Here is an 18,332-nt window from a genome sequence, read left to right as displayed (position 1 = left end):
CACATAGAATGAACAAGAACAAGAACATAATAAACTTTCCTTTGCCAACAAAGGTCTCGATGGCGTCAACTAAGGCAATATCCTTCATCATAAATTAGTTTAGTCGAAAATACCTCCTTATTTTATAGATCAGTCTGTACTTATAATTTTCCTCGGAGATCAGTATTTTTGTAATTTTACTTTTTTCTTATACCTATACCAAACCAATTGCAACTAAAATTAGCAATAACAAACACGTTTTCCAGTACCTAAACATTGAACACTTCAAATCTAAACCTACTATTTGCACCTGTTCTAGTTCTAAATTTACATATAAACCGGCTGGCCACGTTATTACCGGAGACCGCCCCATTGTCAATAACAATTCCCGACGAAATTTGTTATCCATAATGGCCAAAATATCGTGAGCCTAATCAATCAATTGGAAATACAACTTCAAAAAACTGATGGACTTAGTCGAGGATTATGTCAGGCAATGGGCTAAACGCGAGAAAGAAGACTTTCACACTCTTTCCTAATGGATTAAAACTGTGAGGTTGTTGATACAAATCCAAATTAGCAAACATAAATGGGTCTATCAATACCCACGCTACGTCAATTTTCAAAGACCCAAATGTTGCAAAACACCTGTCCTACCTCCATTACAAATATTTTGTTGTCCCCCCAGATAAAGTCCCAAACAACATCGCTTTTGTGTTTAAATATCATTACATAAACTGCTTGATAAATGAATTAGTATTGACAATTCACTTGGAGACGCAATATATACCCTCATAACACTTACTCAAGAGGACATCCTGGATAATCATAGGTCTGTTCTATGTTCCTTTGGAATTTCAGCCAAAGATGAAGAACTGGATCTTCCATCACTGTGTTGGATACATAAACTACATAAGTGTCCTTACACATAACGGTTTATTACTGGGTCTTCCAAGTGCTCAATGAAACCTCTTTCTAAATTATTAACATCTATTTTATCAGCAATCAAAGCCGGGCTACAAAGTTATTGTGAAACTGCCAATTCTAGAGGTGGCGTGAATCAGATGTGGATAATACAGAATTCCAAAGATCGTTTAGAGTACATACAATCTAAGACTCTCTCATAGTATTAAAACATTTGACCTTTCTACACTTTAAACAAGTATTCCCAATTTTAAACTAAAAGACAAATTGAAAAAGTTGGTATTACTTTGTATCATTCAAAAGTATTTCGAACGTAGATACAAGTATCTTGTCTTAGGGAGGGATAAATCCTACTTTGTAAAGAATCACTCTGATTCAAACAAAAAATTCTCTTGAACTGATATTATCAAGATGCTCGATTTCTTGATTGACAATATATTTGTTACGTTTGTTTTTAAACAGACTGTCGGAATTCCAATGGAAACCAATTGTGCCCCTCTTCTTGCCGACTTGTTTCTTTGTTGTTATGAGGCTGACTTCATACAGGAACTTCTTAAAAAAAAGATACGAAGTTAGCAATATCCTTCAACGTTATGTTCCGCTATAAAGATGATGTTCTCTCACTAAATAATACAAAATTTGGTGACTATGTTAAACGAATATATACCATCGACCTAGAGATAAAGGATACTACAGATACAGTTAAGTCTGCCCCATATCTTTACCAACATCTAGAAATTAACAATGAGGGTAGATTGAAAACAAAACTTTACGACAAAAGAGATGATTTCAGCTTCCCAATTGTGAATTTTCCATTTCTGTGTCGCAAACATTCCAGTAGTGCCCGCCTACGGAGTATATATCTCCCAACGATATTCCCGGGCTTGTATTTGCTATCATAATGTCCTTGATAGGGGATTGCTGCTCGCAAGGAAGCTATTAAACCAAGAGTTCCAAATGATGAAGTTGAAATCATCCCTTCGTAAATTTTACGGACGCCATCACGAGTTGGTTGACCGTTATGTAATAACAGTTTAACAGATGTTGTCGGATATGTTCCTTATGTCGTGACTACAATACCCTTTCCTTGTCACGAATGTGACCTATCGAATAAGACTATTAACCGGGTTTGTAATAACATAATCAAAACGACGGGTGCCACATGTGGAGCAGGATCTGCTTACCCTTCCGGAGTACCTGAGTCACTCCCAGTTTTTGGTGGAGTTCGTGTTGCTAAGTCTTTAGTTTTCTATGTTGTGTCTTCTGTACCATTATTTGTGTGTTTGTCTTTTTATTTTTAGCCATACATTGTAGCGTTGTCAGTTTATTTCCAATCTATGAGTTTGACTGTCATTCTGGTATATTTCGTCTCTCGATTAAACTTTATTTACCAAAGTTCCTTCTCGTTCAAACATGTTATTAACAAAAGATCTGGAAGATGTAAAGTTCGATAAATAATGGTGACAATACATTACCGATGATCAAATCTGGTTAATCGATAAGAAGGAGACAACTGATGGAAACTAAAAAAAATAGGGTAATCACAAACTACAAAACAAAGAAGAGCATGTCTCTTTAATCGAGAAATGTCAGATTGAAGCAGCTGTTCAACGGATAAAAGAAAGCAAAAAACGCTTACAAATTGTCTTTCATTTGCTCAAAAGATGTCAGTCGAGTATGTTCTGCACATAACAAGTGTACTAGTGTACTTACGGTGTTTATATATCTCAACTTGTGCGATTCGCTCGTGTATGTAACAATGCTTTAGATTTTAACGAGAGAAATTTATGTATTACTGAAAAATTATTACACCAGGGTTTTCGATATCACAAACTAGTCAAAACATTTACTAAATTTTATCATCGGTATAAAGACATTATTCGTAAATATAGCTCAACATGCAGACTTTTATACGTTCAGGTATTTCACATCCAATTTTTTATGGTAATATTCTTTATAAAGCACAAAGGTGTCAGTATTCACCTCAGAAACTTACAAAACCTTTGAATAGACTTATTAAGAAGGGATATAATTACGATACTGTTGTCAAGTCATTAAAGATTGCATATTTTGGCGTTAATATTGAGTCATTGATAAGGTCTTTGTATCGGAACTAAACACATTTATTCTAAAAACAGTTGTTGGCATGACACGGGTTATGTTCTTCTCATATATGTTATGATGGTATGATACTAAACCCCTAACGGGAAGGATTGTGCCTGATGTTCATATGATGAAATCATAATCTTTCAGTCAGTTTAGTTGAAGTCTGGAGCTGGCATGTCAGTTAACTGCTAGTAGTCTGTTGTTATTTATGTATTATTGTCATTTTGTTTATTTTCTTTGGTTACATCTTCTGACATCAGACTCGGATTTCTCTTGAACTGAATTTTAATGTGCGTATTGTTATGCGTTTACTTTACTACATTGGTTAGAGGTATAGGGGGAGGGTTGAGATCTCACAAACATGTTTAACCCCGCCGCATTTTTGCGCCTGTCCCAAGTCAGGAGCCTCTGGCCTTTGTTAGTCTGGTATTATTTTAATTTTAGTTTCTTGTGTACAATTTGGAAATTAGTATGGCGTTCTTTATCACTGGACTAGTATATATTTGTTTAGGGGCCAGCTGAAGGACGCCTCCGGGTGCGGGAATTTCTCGCTACATTGAAGACCTGTTGGTGACTTTCTGCTGTTGTTTTTTATTTGGGCGGGTTGTTGTCTCTTTGACACATTCCCCATTTCCATTCTCAATTTTAGTATTTTTATATTCATCCACCGATAAATATTGATTTGATGCTATGTTTTGAAGATCCCTTTTCGGTCATATAATAATAATCTTTATTTGTCATATAAGTAACATTATACTTGTGACATAAACAAAATTAACAACAACAATAAAATAACTGAGTTGAACACACACATATCTATATATATATACAAGTAAAACTAACTAAGAGTCTGTCCTCAGCTCTAAAGACTGTTTTATAAAGGAACCTGTTTTTTTTTCACTTGGTTTATATTAGAAGGATTTAGTAGGACTACTAGTTTTTCAGTATCAGATAGATTTGGAGACATAGGATTATCTATTTCCATGTCATTAAAAAGTTTTATACGTAAAACATTATTAATTTGACAGTGGAGGAGAAAGTGATTTTCATCTTCTAAGGTTTTACAAGTTGGACATGTTCTATTGTCTCGAGGTTTTTTTAGATATCTGCCCTTCTCAATGAGTAAACTATGGTCACTAATTCTAATTTTTGTAAATAAACGTCTAGTTTCAAAATTGTGATATTTTAGATAAAATTCTTGGTCTTGTTTGACTTTAATATTTTTGTAAAGAAAACGTTTCTTATTTTCGTTCAAACTATTAATTTTTTTTCCTGTAGACCCTAACGTTTCTACGTATTTGTAAATCACTATCTTTCAAATTATTTGGTTTAAACGTTCTTAATGAAGATAAATTCAAAAAAGCGATTCAATACACACCATTTTTATTTGATAAATTGTCATGCTTGAATGGAGTTAAAAAATGCGGCATCTGCTTCCATACTCTTTGCGTAAATCTTTAGGGCTTTGTCCTTGTCTACTAGGCCTTTAGCATAGGCGTCATTTACAAAGGCTTCTAGTTTTGTATAGCCAGTATACAATGGACTGAAGTTTTTGTTTATCCAATCGGCATATGGACCAAAGTGATGCTAAAAAAGATAAATACCAATTAAAATTCATCGCTTAAGAATTGACTTATCACAATCGAAGTTTGATACAAAATGCAAAATACAAAAAATGATAAGATAAACCAACTGTTCACAGAAGAAAATAAATCTTGTATTATAAGCATATAAAATATCTAAGAGTTGTCAAAGAGATAAATTACTTCCAACTTCAATGTTATTCGTTATTCTGTTGTTGTTTTTTTGTCAATAACTTTTAAATTGATAACATGTTTGTTTACATATCGCATTAGTTTCTTTTAAAGTAGATAGGACAACACCGTGACCTGTAAGTCGGGGGTACACTTTTATAACTACTTTTCTGTAAGTGAATCTGGCAATGCTTCTGTGTATTACCATAACTCAAGATGACCTCTGTGGATTTTTATAGTTTAAAGCATAGGCTTGACATCCATCTATTGATTTTGTGAAATTGTTATAATAAAATTGCAAAAACTTTTACAAAAATCCTTTTTTTTATTGTACCATATTGTTTGTACAACGACTTCAATAATCATTGAAATAATCGGTATAACATTCTATTCTTAATCATTTTTTTTGCAAATTTTGAAACAAGAATTGATGACAACTTGGTGTTAAGTCTCGCTTTCATGGAGTCAAAAGTCAAAAGACGAGACATTGGTACATCACAGTTAATTGTTTAAAAATAAAAATAAAAAAAAATAAGAATTAATTATTTCTCCTCATCACAATTATTTTTGTAAACAGGACAAAAACTGACAATCATTGGCAATTATGTTAAAAACTATATTACAATCAAATACAGTTTCTATTTCAAAAGGAGACAATAATATTATATTTGGTTGACCATAATACTAACTGTTTGCGAATTTATTTCTATTCCTAACCATGGCCATAAACGCTCACATGGAATAGATGATATGACTGTGTAAATCGGATCCTCATTGAGTGACACGTTTAAATGATGATCAATGTAGCTCTGACATGCAGGTCCTACCACTATAGCTGATGCATTTCGAACATGCCATTCGATTGCCAAACTATCACCAAGACTAGAATAATAAATAAGTGCAATATGTGCATGTATTTAATTACCTTCAGAAGGAACGCTTGCTAGGTAGTTTGAATTGGAAGTAAATGACAATTACCTGTTCAAAGATAATTTTGAACCTGAGGAATACTGTAATATAGCTTTGCCTTTTAACCACAAAAGTGCTTTAGCTAAATGTAGAAATGGTATAGACGTACTGATGATTAAAACTCGGAGATGTGAACATAAAGTTTTCGAAAACATAATGTGACATATATTTGATGATTTTATTAAAGACGAAGCGCATGTTTTATTAAGATATCCTCTTTATGACGATTTTAGAAACCATTTATATCATGTTGCTGAAACTTATAAGGGCAATTTTTATTTCTTTAAATGTCAAACAAACATAGTGTTTTTAATCTCAGATGTAAAAATGGTACGTCTGTGTGCTTAAACTTGTTATATAATTTTAGGAAGACGAATAAGTTGTATTTATTGTAAATAGTACTTTATTTCATATTGTGTAATGTACTATATCTATGCATTTTACTAGTGTCTAATAATTCTGTATAGACTGGCGCTAATTTTATGTAGTATTTATTACAATTTATAAATGTCGATTGTACTTGTTAGATATGACTCCTAAAAAAATGCATTCAATTACATTGAGAGTTGCTTGTGGTGTATGGTCTGCTTATACTTCCATAGCACCTGAGATCACCCCGGTTTTTAAGGGGGTCATTTTGCTCAGTCTAAATATTTCAACGTTCTTTTTTTTTGCTCCTGTTTTACAAGTAGGGGATGAAGATATAGAAAAGGATCCCAGAGAGAAAAGTACAAATAGTTCTATGTCAACATTCCCGAAGGTGGTTTTATCCTCTGTTCTTTAGAATGTCATTGTAGAGTAACAGCTTAATGTGGTTTCTTGTTGTAATTTCATGTGGTGCTAATTGTTACTGAATGAATGTTTGTAATAAATAATTGTTTTCTGATTGGCTAAATACAATTGAGTTAAAGTAAATTTGTCAACAATTGACATGGATCATAAAAATAGATGAGGTTAAAACTAGATACAATTAATAATTTTGACTGTTTCTTTATTATTATGAGGCTGACTTCATGCAGGAACTTCTTAGGAAGAAAGATAAGAAGTTAGCAATATCCTTTAACTCTACTTTCCGCTATATAGATGATGTTCTTTCACTAAACAATTCAAAATTTGGTGACTATGTGGAACGCATCTATCCAATCGAACTAGAGATAAAGGATACTACAGATACAGTTAAGTCGGCTTCATATCTTGACTTACATCTAGAAATTGACAATGAGGGTCGGTTGAAAACAAAACTTTACGACAAAAGAGATGATTTCAGCTTTCCAATTGTGAACTTTCCATTTCTAAGTAGCAACATTCCAGCAGCACCTGCATACGGGGTATATATCTCCCAATTGATACGATATTCCCGTGCTTGCATTTCCTATCATGATTTTCTTGATAGAGGTTTGCTGCTCACAAGAAAGCTATTAAACCAAGAGTTCCAAATGGTGAAGTTGAAATCATCCCTTCGTAAATTTTACGGACGCCATCACGAGTTGGTTGACCGTTATGGAATAACCGTTTCACAAATGATATCGGATATGTTCCTTACGTCGTAACTACAATCCCCTTCCCTTTCATGAATATGACCTACCGAATTAGACTATTTACCGGATTTGTAATCACTTAAGCAACACGACGGGTGCCACATGTGGAGCAGGATCTGCTTACCCTTCCGAAGCACCTGAGATCACCCCTAGTTTTTGGTGGGGTTCGTGTTGTTTATTCTTTAGTTTTTGTCGTGTGTACTATTGTTTTTCTGTTTGTCTTTTTTATTTTTAGCCATGGCGTTGTCAGTTTGTTTTAGATTTATGAGTTTGACTGTCCCTTTGGTATCTTTCGTCCCTCTTTTTTTTTGACATGGTATTTCACAAAATTACCTTTCAACATATGAGTTGACCATGAACAATTGTTAAGTAGGTATTTAAACCAAAATCGGTTCAAAATGCATATACTAAAAAAATATGGTCATGCTCATTTATCGAAATATCAAAACTTTGAATACCAGAAGGATTATACACTTTGTAACTACAGTCCACCGCTAATCAAATAGTACCTTTTATTACCAAGAGCAAACCACCGGTCAAAAAAGACCAACATTAATGAAGTTCACTGATGGATAAAAGAGAAAAAAAAAGGATACCTCTTATACAATGTCATCTCGTATTCAAGAAATGTTTTAAGTGTGCCATCACTTTGTCGACTCCAAGCCCTTTTGAAAGATTTGGAAACTTCCAAGCAGTATATTGCATCTTGGATAACATATTGACCTTCAAAGTAACAAAGCACACTATGTATTTACTACTTTTAAAAATATCAAATAATGTAATGTAACCTGTCAACTAATATCTTTCATGAAGGTAGCACACAATACAAAGATTTGTTTACTTCCAATCATTTACCTTTGAAATGCTGTAACATTCTTATGAATGCATAGAAAATAACAAAAGAGGTATATGTAGATAGATAAAAGATTAATCTTTTAAATGAATGCAAGATTTTTATTATACAATCATTATGTAATCAATTATTATTATCAACACATCATGGGCTTCAAAAGGGTGTCTCAGATTGTCTCTATGGTATTCCATTCTCTCATAAATCTCTAATTAGTGTAAACATCCTAACCACATAAAAGAAGATTTTAATTAGGTGCAAATTTTGTTCTATACATTCTATCTGAAATCTGAGACACCGTTTTGTAGATAATGGCCATAAGAACAACATATAATAAAATCAACACTCTAGGGATATCTATGAAGAAGCTAATTTCATTTGAAAGTGGAAATTAGGTAGAAAATATTTTAGGCACAGTTAACATTATAATTGGTTACATAATTGTTGCATAATACTAACATTGCATTAATTTTAAAGAGTAATCTGTTAGCTATCCAAAAACTACCACTTTAATAAATTTTCAAGCATTATTAAGAAAGTTACAGCATTTTAAAACTTGGGAGTTGGAGTTATAAAATCTTTGTAGTATGCTACCTTCAAAGAACATAATATGCAATTTAAGATTTCCCATTTTTTTTAAACATTCATAAAAAGACATTGTATTTTTTTTCAATTCTGCTTTTGAAGACAATCTTGTTAATACGTCAGCGAGACATCAATCAAGCGTAAAATACAAAATCAAAACATTACAGTAATCATCTCGAGGTCAATATCCGATCGTCAACAGACTATGTATAAACAATGTGTCAAGCTCTACTTCGGCCTGAATAAAGTTAATAATCATTTAAAAGTCGTTAAAAATAATACATGATGTCAGAAACTGAAAAGACACACTCGAAACAATATTGAACAATCAAGATGTTTGCAGTTTCAATCAAATGCAGCACCTTTATACGGAGTGTGTATTTCCCAGTTAATACGACATTCTAGAGTTTTCATTTCCTATCACGATTTTCCGGAAAGAGAATTGCTGCTTACAATGAAGCAGTAATCATCAATTCGACAATTTAACAGAAGCCATTGAGCACGAGTTTGTTGACAGCTATGGAAGATCTTTTTCTTTCGAAACGGATATGTTCCAATTCTAGTAGCCACTATTCCGTCCTATGTTCCTTGAATGTGACTCATCCAATTATACTTATTGCGAGTTTATACTTATATGAGCAACATGTCTGGTGCCATATGTCGAACATTTCCTGAGCACCCAAGATCAAACCCGGTTTATGATGGGTGCGTGTTGCTAAAGTCCTTAGTTTTCTTTGTTGTGTTTTGTATTCTGTTAATTGTCTTTTTTGAGGGTTTTCGTTTGTGGCACAGCATTGTCAGTTTGTTTTTGGTTTATGAGTTCTGATACCCCTTTGCTATATTTTACCTCTTTTTTAAAAATACCCGTCCTCGTGAAATAAATTGAGTATAAATTGATTAATAACATTAAAGACAAAATAAAAACAAAGAATCCAAACACAATATTAAACATGATAATGTCAGGATGTTTGCAACCCAACACGACATTGTCAACTACATTTTGAAACTATGTTAATACATTTAATAAATAAAGCGGCCGAACCGTTGTTAGACTACGTGTCTTGACACACGTCAGTTTTCATATTTCAAAATCACTGGAATTGTAGAAATATTTTTCTCTGTTTTACTATTTTTCTTGTTGTAGATGATTTTTATCAAATATAGTCGGCACTAGCTACAAGCTATTATCAGGAGAACCGTTTACAATTTACAATGTAATTCTGAACGTTATCATAATGTTAACTTTACAGCGTATAGTCTTCCTAAAGCGAATCCAAAATGCATTCATAAAAAGGCCATATTTTCAACTTTCACAAATAATGCTTACATTTGTGAATGAAGCTTTGACCAATTTATGATATTTTTAATCCATCTGTTTTAAACGTTTAGTGATGACAGTATTACATTATACAATCAGTAATTATAGAATAACTAATCGAAGAATTCAAAAAGAGACAAATATTCAACAATATCTCAATTATCAGTGTTGTTCGGTTGAATATTTTTCGATATTTGAATTCTTTAATTAGTTATTCTTTTTATTACATTGGCAAATTGCTTTTTTAAAGAAATTAGTGTAAAACATGTAAGGACCTACATTTTGTTCTACTGTTATGATCACTTGGTTATGATATTGTAAATATTATACTTATTTATGTTGGCCTGATTTGTGTTGTGTGGCCTGATAGTTGTTTACAGAATAATCTTAGAATTGTGCAGTTTAGAAATCACTGGAACAATTACAGAATGATTGGAACTTTCCAGAATGATCCTAATAAAAGATGCGTTATATAAACTTCTACATTTTACTAGAAACTTCTGTTGTAACTTTCTAGGATATTCCATTATAGACTGTTCTAGAATCTTCCATGACAACTATATATATACAGACACTAAAGTTAAACTCTCACTCTTGGACTTGGACTTAGACATCGATAGACATTAATATTCATAGCATTTGGATTGACACTTTTATTCTACAAACAACATCATACTGGATTGTGACCGTAATATTCAGATTGGATTCCGAAAGATTTCCGGATACAGATAAAGATAAAAGATTGGACTCATATTTTGACAGTTAAGTTAACAGTAATATTTGTGTAATACTTCTTGTAAACATTTGTATAATAAATCTTGTTAAAATTTTATTATTGATTTGTGTCTTTTGTTGGCTACAATTTAAAGGCGATTTCTGGCCGTATCACTACGCATTTACAATTTGTTTTGATCAGCCGTTATCGATGTCTTGACAACACCACTTTTTGTATTACGTCAGAGAATGAAATAACCACATTTATTTCACATCTGAAATTATTGGTATTTTATCTAAATGGGAAATCTATGTAATTTATTGCAACAAATGTAATAATCCCTCACTTTAACACGCGTATCGACTAACCTTGGAATTAATACGCAGTAGGAGTTTTAAATATTTTGTACTTATTTTATTAAATAACAATGGCCATTTCCCTGACTTGGTTCAGGACATTTTGAGAAAAAATGGTAAGTAAAACCTGATTATGTGGCTAGCTAATCTCGCTTTTATGGCAATGTTAAATATAAAATGAAATTGACAACATTACATGACAGGACTACAATACAAATAAATGGGAGAACAGATAGGACAGCAAAACACACGAATAATTGATATCAAACGGTACCAGGTTTATAATGTGATACGTCAAACAGGACTAACCAGTGACGCTCGGATAAAAAAGATCGAAAGCCAAAAACAAGTACAAAGTTGGAGAGCATAAAGGACCAAAACTTCCAAAAAGTTGTGAATAATACGGCCAAGGTTTTCTGCCTGGGATCAGAACATCCCTATTATTTAGAATAATTCATACTTTTGCAAACAGTAAATTTATAAAAATGACTATATAAAGATATACATGATAACATCGATGTGGTGACTAACTACAGAATAAAAACCGACTGTATGTTGAAATATAAATCCTCCAAACTCAACAAATATATTGTCGATCAAACAGTCCAGGATTTTGATAATATCAAGTTCAGCATATTTGCTGGTAAATTCATTGTAGTTCTTCACAAAATTTTAATCTTTTTTTAACCCAAAACAAGAAATTTGTATTTACGATCCCACCCATAAAACGAAGGTTAAATAATGAAAAAATCATGATAAAGCCCCGTTTGTCATCAATTCAGTTTTAAAAATTGCATTAGGAATTCAAACAAAAAAGGACAAAGCTCACTTTAAATGTTGCAATTAAAGTTGCTTTATGTATGTGTTTGGTTTTTTGTCTCGTTGATATGTTCCCCATTTTCTCTATTCTATATTACTTACCGAAAGATGTTGGATGCAAAGTGCCATCTCTTACCCCCGTCACAAAAGTGGAATTCAGTGATTTCATTCTAGCGTTTACTGTTTCGCGCCATATCCATTCAGTCAGGTTTTCTGCCAATAAAAACTATGTTAGACAACACAATATAGAAAATGTCTATGATGTAGATATGCATTGTTGCACGCGACGACGCATACAGTCCGAGAGATAATAATATGTATTTGATAGTGTCATTTATTAACAGTATTCTTCTCATTTATATATATTAAATAACGGCGTGATGTGCTTGAACAAATTAAATTAAAGATGTTGAGTAGTTTTGATGTCAATTTTTGAATGATGAAAATGCAGAGTACATGAATGAAAGTTATCAGGTTATTTTGAAATGAAAAAACTAAAGGATCCTCTGACATTTCAAAATTCAGAGCGGGTCTAACTTAAATTATTGGTAAAATATCTGGCAAACGTCAAATCAGTAAACGTCGCTTTGAAAATCAAACTATATGTTTTATACTTTATTATTTTATGCCATTGGATAATACGGAACATCCAGGTTTTGTTTTTGTGTTTTATAGCGCTTTCATGGTTGACCTAATTATCATATTTGTCTTATTTGAAACGAAATAATTCATGGCAGTCATACTATTAGATTTGTTTTTATTTAACCATAGTTTGGGCATTATTTTTCGTTTTTTACCCATCGCTAACGTTATGGTACAAATAATCGAATATAAATGCCCAACTCCTGGTCAGATCAAAACAAATTAACAGCTTTCTTAATCATTGTATTGCAAATCAAATTAATAAATAATATCAAATAAAATCTATATTTCACATTTGTAAAAAAACACTTTTCTAATCAGGTTTCCGTTCAATATCTCAGCAGCTAGTATTGCCGCTACATGTATGCCTTTGATACCTATCTATGTTGAACGCTACGGTACTTAGCTTACCTATTAAAATAACGTCATAAAAGAAAAACTAATAAAAAAAAATTCATTAATTAATATACTAGAGGCCAAACAACACATATAGTGCACTCATGCGTTCCTCGATTTGTCTCTCTATGTAATGTATGTGTTGTTAGCTCCGAGATTGATGTGTTTCGACAATCAATTTATTGTATCAGTTATTCTGTAAATTTGATACAATTTTGTATAAGTATATATGTATTTATCGTAGGTACCAGGATCATAATTTAGTACGCCAGACGCGAGTTTCGTCTACACAAGACTGATCAGTGACGCTCATATCAAAATATTTATAAAGCCAAACAAGAACAAAAACAAGAACAAAGTTGAGGAGCATTGAGGATCCAAAAATCCCAAAAGTTGGTAAAAACATGCATCTTAGAATCTTTATCTGCAAACACAAAACCGATGTTAAAATCATATTACAGAATCTGGTTTTTTATATATTACCATAATAGTAATGACAATAGAGAGTATCAGATTAACGTTATCGACACCGTAACATAAATGCAAACACAAAATCGAAAACAATTATCATTTTTAAGTCAAAATTAAAGTTTAATTACATATATATGTATCTTCAATAATAGACACGTTTCAAGCCTACAGGCCAAGCTCTATATCCTCTTGAGTCTATGCAAACTGCAAAATGCTGCAAATTGTCAAAGCATTTCTGACGTGTAAACATCAAATACTTAATAATAAAAAGTAAATAACGTGGCAACATATAATGAACGTTGATATAATGTGGTAATATCATTGTTCTTAAGTTGCTATAGTAACACATAACCAGTTAATAAACACTAAAATTTATTCTTTATAAATAAATTACCTGATTTACAAAATCCACCAGGAAAAAAAAGCAATATGAACAAAATGTAAATCACTCCTCTCATGGCTGGTTGTGTTTAATAACTGCTCTGCAATTCAAATGTCTAAGCCTTGAACTTTCTCTATCAGGAACTAGAGAGTAAAGTACAAAATAGACTAATCTTAAATAAAGAAATCGGTCAGGAAACATGATATGTACATGTCCTTCAGTGTAGTTCTTGAATTGTTTTCCTATACAAATTCATATTTGTTTAGGGGCCAGTTGAAGGACGCCTCCGGGTGCGGGAATTTCTCGCTACATTGAAGACCTGTTGGTGACCTTCTGCTGTTTTTTTCTATGGTCGGGTTGTTGTCTCTTTGGCACATTCCCCATTTCCATTCTCAATTTTATCATTTCAAATGAAAAATATTAAAAAGAAGACAGTTCGATTAATAGATATTCATTATTGCAGCTGATTTGGAGAAATGAATATTAAACATGGAAACAGCATGATAACTTATATAGCTTAAAAATAGAAAATGGGTTGATATCAAGAAACAACTATTATGATTAAAAAGAAATTCATGACTTATTATTTAAGAGGATTTTCCTATATATGCTCAATTAGCAAAAAAATAGTAACCATAGTAACGTCGTCATGTTTGCTTTTTCTTCAAGTATTATCGTCTTCTCAGCAAAAAGTATAAACTAAGGGTGTGGTGGTTGGATACTTTGGTTTTCGATTAAAAATGGATACAGAAGTGCGGCTGTAATGTGACCTTACACTGAAACACTTTGTGATACACATTCTCTTCAAGCATTACAACACCATATTTTGTTTTAAGTCGGGAAGATATTTGTCATCACGATGTTATTTCATCTTGTTCGTTTATTAGTATTATGTCACTAAATATTGTTATTACATTAACATTGGTAAATATTGTCGCGAGTTAATTTGTGTATTGCACGTGCCTGCGGGTAGTATATAATCTACGAGGGATAATGTTAACCAGTATCCAGCCATTAAATCTTTTAGTTTAAACATATTTATTAAATCTTTTGTCGTACAGCAATGACAGCAATGCTAGAAAAACTTCATACAACATTCTGCAAACTGCTACATAAATATGGGCTGTTTTTGACAATACAATGAACATATATCGGGTACTAGCATCATTAAGACATGCTAAATTACTGAAATCATCACAATTTTAGCATTTTAGTTAAATTCTAGACGGTTTCCGTCTTAAATGAAAGTGGCCGCATTCGTGTTCATTCATAATATTGAAATGTAAGTTGTATTTGATGATAATACATAACATATTTAAAGGTTGAGGGTGAACACGGATGCGGCCACTTTCATTTTTGACAAAAAACATCTGAAAAGTGACGTTTTTTGGCATATTTGATAGATTTTTCATATTTAGGCTTGAATCGGAGCGCTTTTAATGACTAAATCAGTTAAAATCTTTCACTTAAACTGAAATATACACTTAAGTGTTTAAAAAGTGTCCAAAACCTTTCGTTAGATGAACCTGAAATTTGAGGCCAAAATCAGCCCTTACCGGACCTACTCCTTTATTTTATCATTATTCTATTGTTATTGAGGTCAATTTATTTTGTTGAAATACATTTTATTTGTTCATGTTTTCTAAAAACTTACCAAAATAAATGCAAAACTTTAACATTTTATAATGATACATACAGTTATTACGAACAAAATGTATATAGGTTTTAAATTTGTTTTGTAATTTAGCTTCTTTGTGTCTATGTAGTTTCACGGGGAAATAACTCTTAACTATAAACCTTTCGTACCAACGGTTATTTGCAACGGTTGCTTGAAAGCATAATCGAGTGCACACAATATTGTTTCCTCTGATTACAAGAAGTAACCACACGAAATATAAGTCCCAAATTACAGCTAAAAATTCTCAAAACAGTTCTGCATATGATTCCTAAAACATTCGTTGATATTAAGTGTATACACTAATAATTTCCAAAAGTTAAATGACGGCTCCCACTTCGTACTACGGTTGCTACGGTAGCAAATCGGGAAACCTCTATTGAGTGGTGGTATTTCGTCGGTGACACTCTTCAAAAAGATTTAAGATCTTAATATAGCTTTTCACCAAAACTATATCTTTAAATCATGAACCAAAAGTATATTTCGCGGGTATTGTCTAGTAAATAAGATTTCTCTGTCCAAATAGCCTGATTTGATACAGTTACATAATATAGTACGGTTAAACAGAATCAATAAAGAAGCCAGGCTTAAAGTTTTGTAAAAAACTCTTTTACGTGCTTACCCTTCTTGTCGGCGGTTTAATATATGTGTATACAAATATTTAAAAATACAAAAAAAGGAAATATATTTAAGGTAAACCCTAACAGAAGACACACAATTTCATTTAGTGTGCAATTTTCTGTGATGTTAGGACTTTGGTTTGAAAACTACAGAAACAGTAAAGAACGCATCGGTCATGTTGACCGTATTAATTATTTTCTTTCGATTGTATTAATTCTTCCTTTATATTTCTGCTAGGAATATTGTTTGTAGCTATCATCAAACCCTGTAAATGAATCGGTATAAATTTATTTCTCTAATTTTTAACTTATTTATGTAAGGGATATAAGCCGATAACAGTCCATTCTGAAAAATATTGGACATGTCTGAGGCTGCAGATTTTACGGACGCCATCACGAGTTGGTTGACCGTTATGAAATAACAGTTTGACAAATGTTGTCGGATATGTTTCTTATGTCGTAACTACAACACCCTTTCCTTGTCACGAATGTGACCTATCAAATAAGACTATTAACCGGGTTTGTAATAACATAATCAAAACGACGGGTGTCACATGTGGAGCAGGATCTGCTTACCCTTCTGGAGCACCTGAGATCACTCCCAGTTTTTGGTGGAGTTCTAGTTGCTTAGTCTTTAGTTTTCTGTTTTTTTTTAGTATATTTTATTGCACTCTATTCCTGTTAACAATGTACTTAGTGTACAGCATTGCACAAAGTATCCCTGATATATTAGTTATTAGGTATCCAGGGAGAATATCTAATAAAAGTAAATTGATGTTACATAACAATATTACAATATTTTAAATGATTTCATGTTTACCGGAGAATTGCACTTCCGTCCGATAGTGGTTTTTAATATTAGATAAATGTGCATTTATTTGCCATCATCACATTCTTTGTGAATTGGATAAATTTAATTCATAATACTTAGACAATTTGTCTAATTTAAAAGGTGAGTAGACCATAATTTTCGTGATGTTTTGAATCATAATCGAAGTTTTAACTTATTTGAAAACTGTGGTATTTTAGACTTAGATCATATATCTAAACTACCCAGGTAAACATGATTATACACAACATCAGAGTGTACAACACAAAGTTGTCAAAATCAAAATAAAATAAGTAGTAAAAGAAGAAGACAAAAAAATGTGTGTATTAAACAATATTGAATAATATATTTTATTTTTTTTTAACATGTGTTAGCATTTCTGTTTGCAATAGCATTAATTGTTCTAAATAATAAGAATGTTCTTATCCCAAGCATAAAAACTTAGCCGTATTTGACACAACCTTTTTCAACTTTTGATCTTCAGTGCTGTACAACTTTGTACTTTTTTTCGCTTTCGATCTTTTATATCTGGGCTCACTGGTGAGTCTTGTGTGGACGAGGCGCGTTTTTGGCGTATTAAATTTTAAACCTGATGCTTTTTGTTATTCATTAATCATGTGTTTCTTTGTCTAATACGTTTTCCTATTTATTTGTATTGTAGTCCTGTAATATTATGTTGTCATTTCTATGTTATATTTAACATTGCCATTAAAGTGTGAGGTTTGGCATGCCACAAAACCAGGTTCAACCCACCATTTTTACCTTTAAAAATGTCCTGTACCAAGTCAGGAATATGGCCATTGTTATATTATAGTTCGTTTCTGTGTGTGTTACAATTAAACGTTGCGTCGTTTGTTTTCTCTTATTTTTGAGTGTACATTGACATTGCGATAAGACGTGTCACGGTACTTGTCTATCCCAAATTCATGTATTTGGTTTTGATGTTATATTTGTTATTCTCGTGGGATTTTGTCTGATGCTTGGTCCGTTTCTGTGTGTGTTAGTTACATTGTAGTGTTGTGTCGTTGTTCTCCTCTTATATTTATGCGTTTGCCTCAGTTTTAGTTTGTTACCCCGATTTTGTTTTTTGTCCATGGATTTATGAGTTTGAACAGCGGTATACTACTGTTGCCTTTATTTAGATGATAAAGTACATTATTGTCACCTGACATGCTCAAGTCATGTGACTTAATACTGGAGTCATGTGACCTCAGGGATATTTATTATTATGTGTGATCATTTATGTAGTTTAGGGTTTTTATGATCAATTTACTGTTTTTTCTTTTAATTACATTATTGACTTCAACTATATATTTTATTTCTGCCTTGAATATTTTAAAGATATCTATTTTTGTTTTCTTTGAGTCAGAGATGTAATATGATTTGTAGATAGAAAAAAATATT

At 32.1% G+C, this 18,332-nt stretch overlaps 1 long non-coding RNA gene across 2 annotated transcripts; it reads right to left on the bottom strand.

The window, feature by feature from the left end:
• Positions 1-1,322: 1,322 nt before the first annotated feature.
• LOC143062208 (uncharacterized) lies at positions 1,323-13,974 on the bottom strand. 2 transcript variants are annotated; one of them, XR_012974604.1, is made up of 6 exons: positions 13,817-13,974; positions 12,016-12,126; positions 7,867-7,993; positions 5,453-5,645; positions 4,388-4,596; positions 1,323-1,455 (listed from the first exon to the last, which is right to left on the bottom strand). It is a non-coding gene; the product is annotated as an uncharacterized LOC143062208 (long non-coding RNA). The 2 variants fall into 2 exon arrangements; XR_012974605.1 differs by having other exon boundaries at positions 1,323-1,452.
• Between the last annotated feature and the right edge of the window lie 4,358 nt (positions 13,975-18,332).

Source organism: Mytilus galloprovincialis, chromosome 2, assembly GCF_965363235.1.
Source record: "Mytilus galloprovincialis chromosome 2, xbMytGall1.hap1.1, whole genome shotgun sequence".
Lineage (NCBI taxonomy): Eukaryota > Metazoa > Mollusca > Bivalvia > Mytilida > Mytilidae > Mytilus > Mytilus galloprovincialis.
Note: the sequence above shows the minus strand (reverse complement) of the source record. Positions and strands in the feature narration are given on the sequence as shown.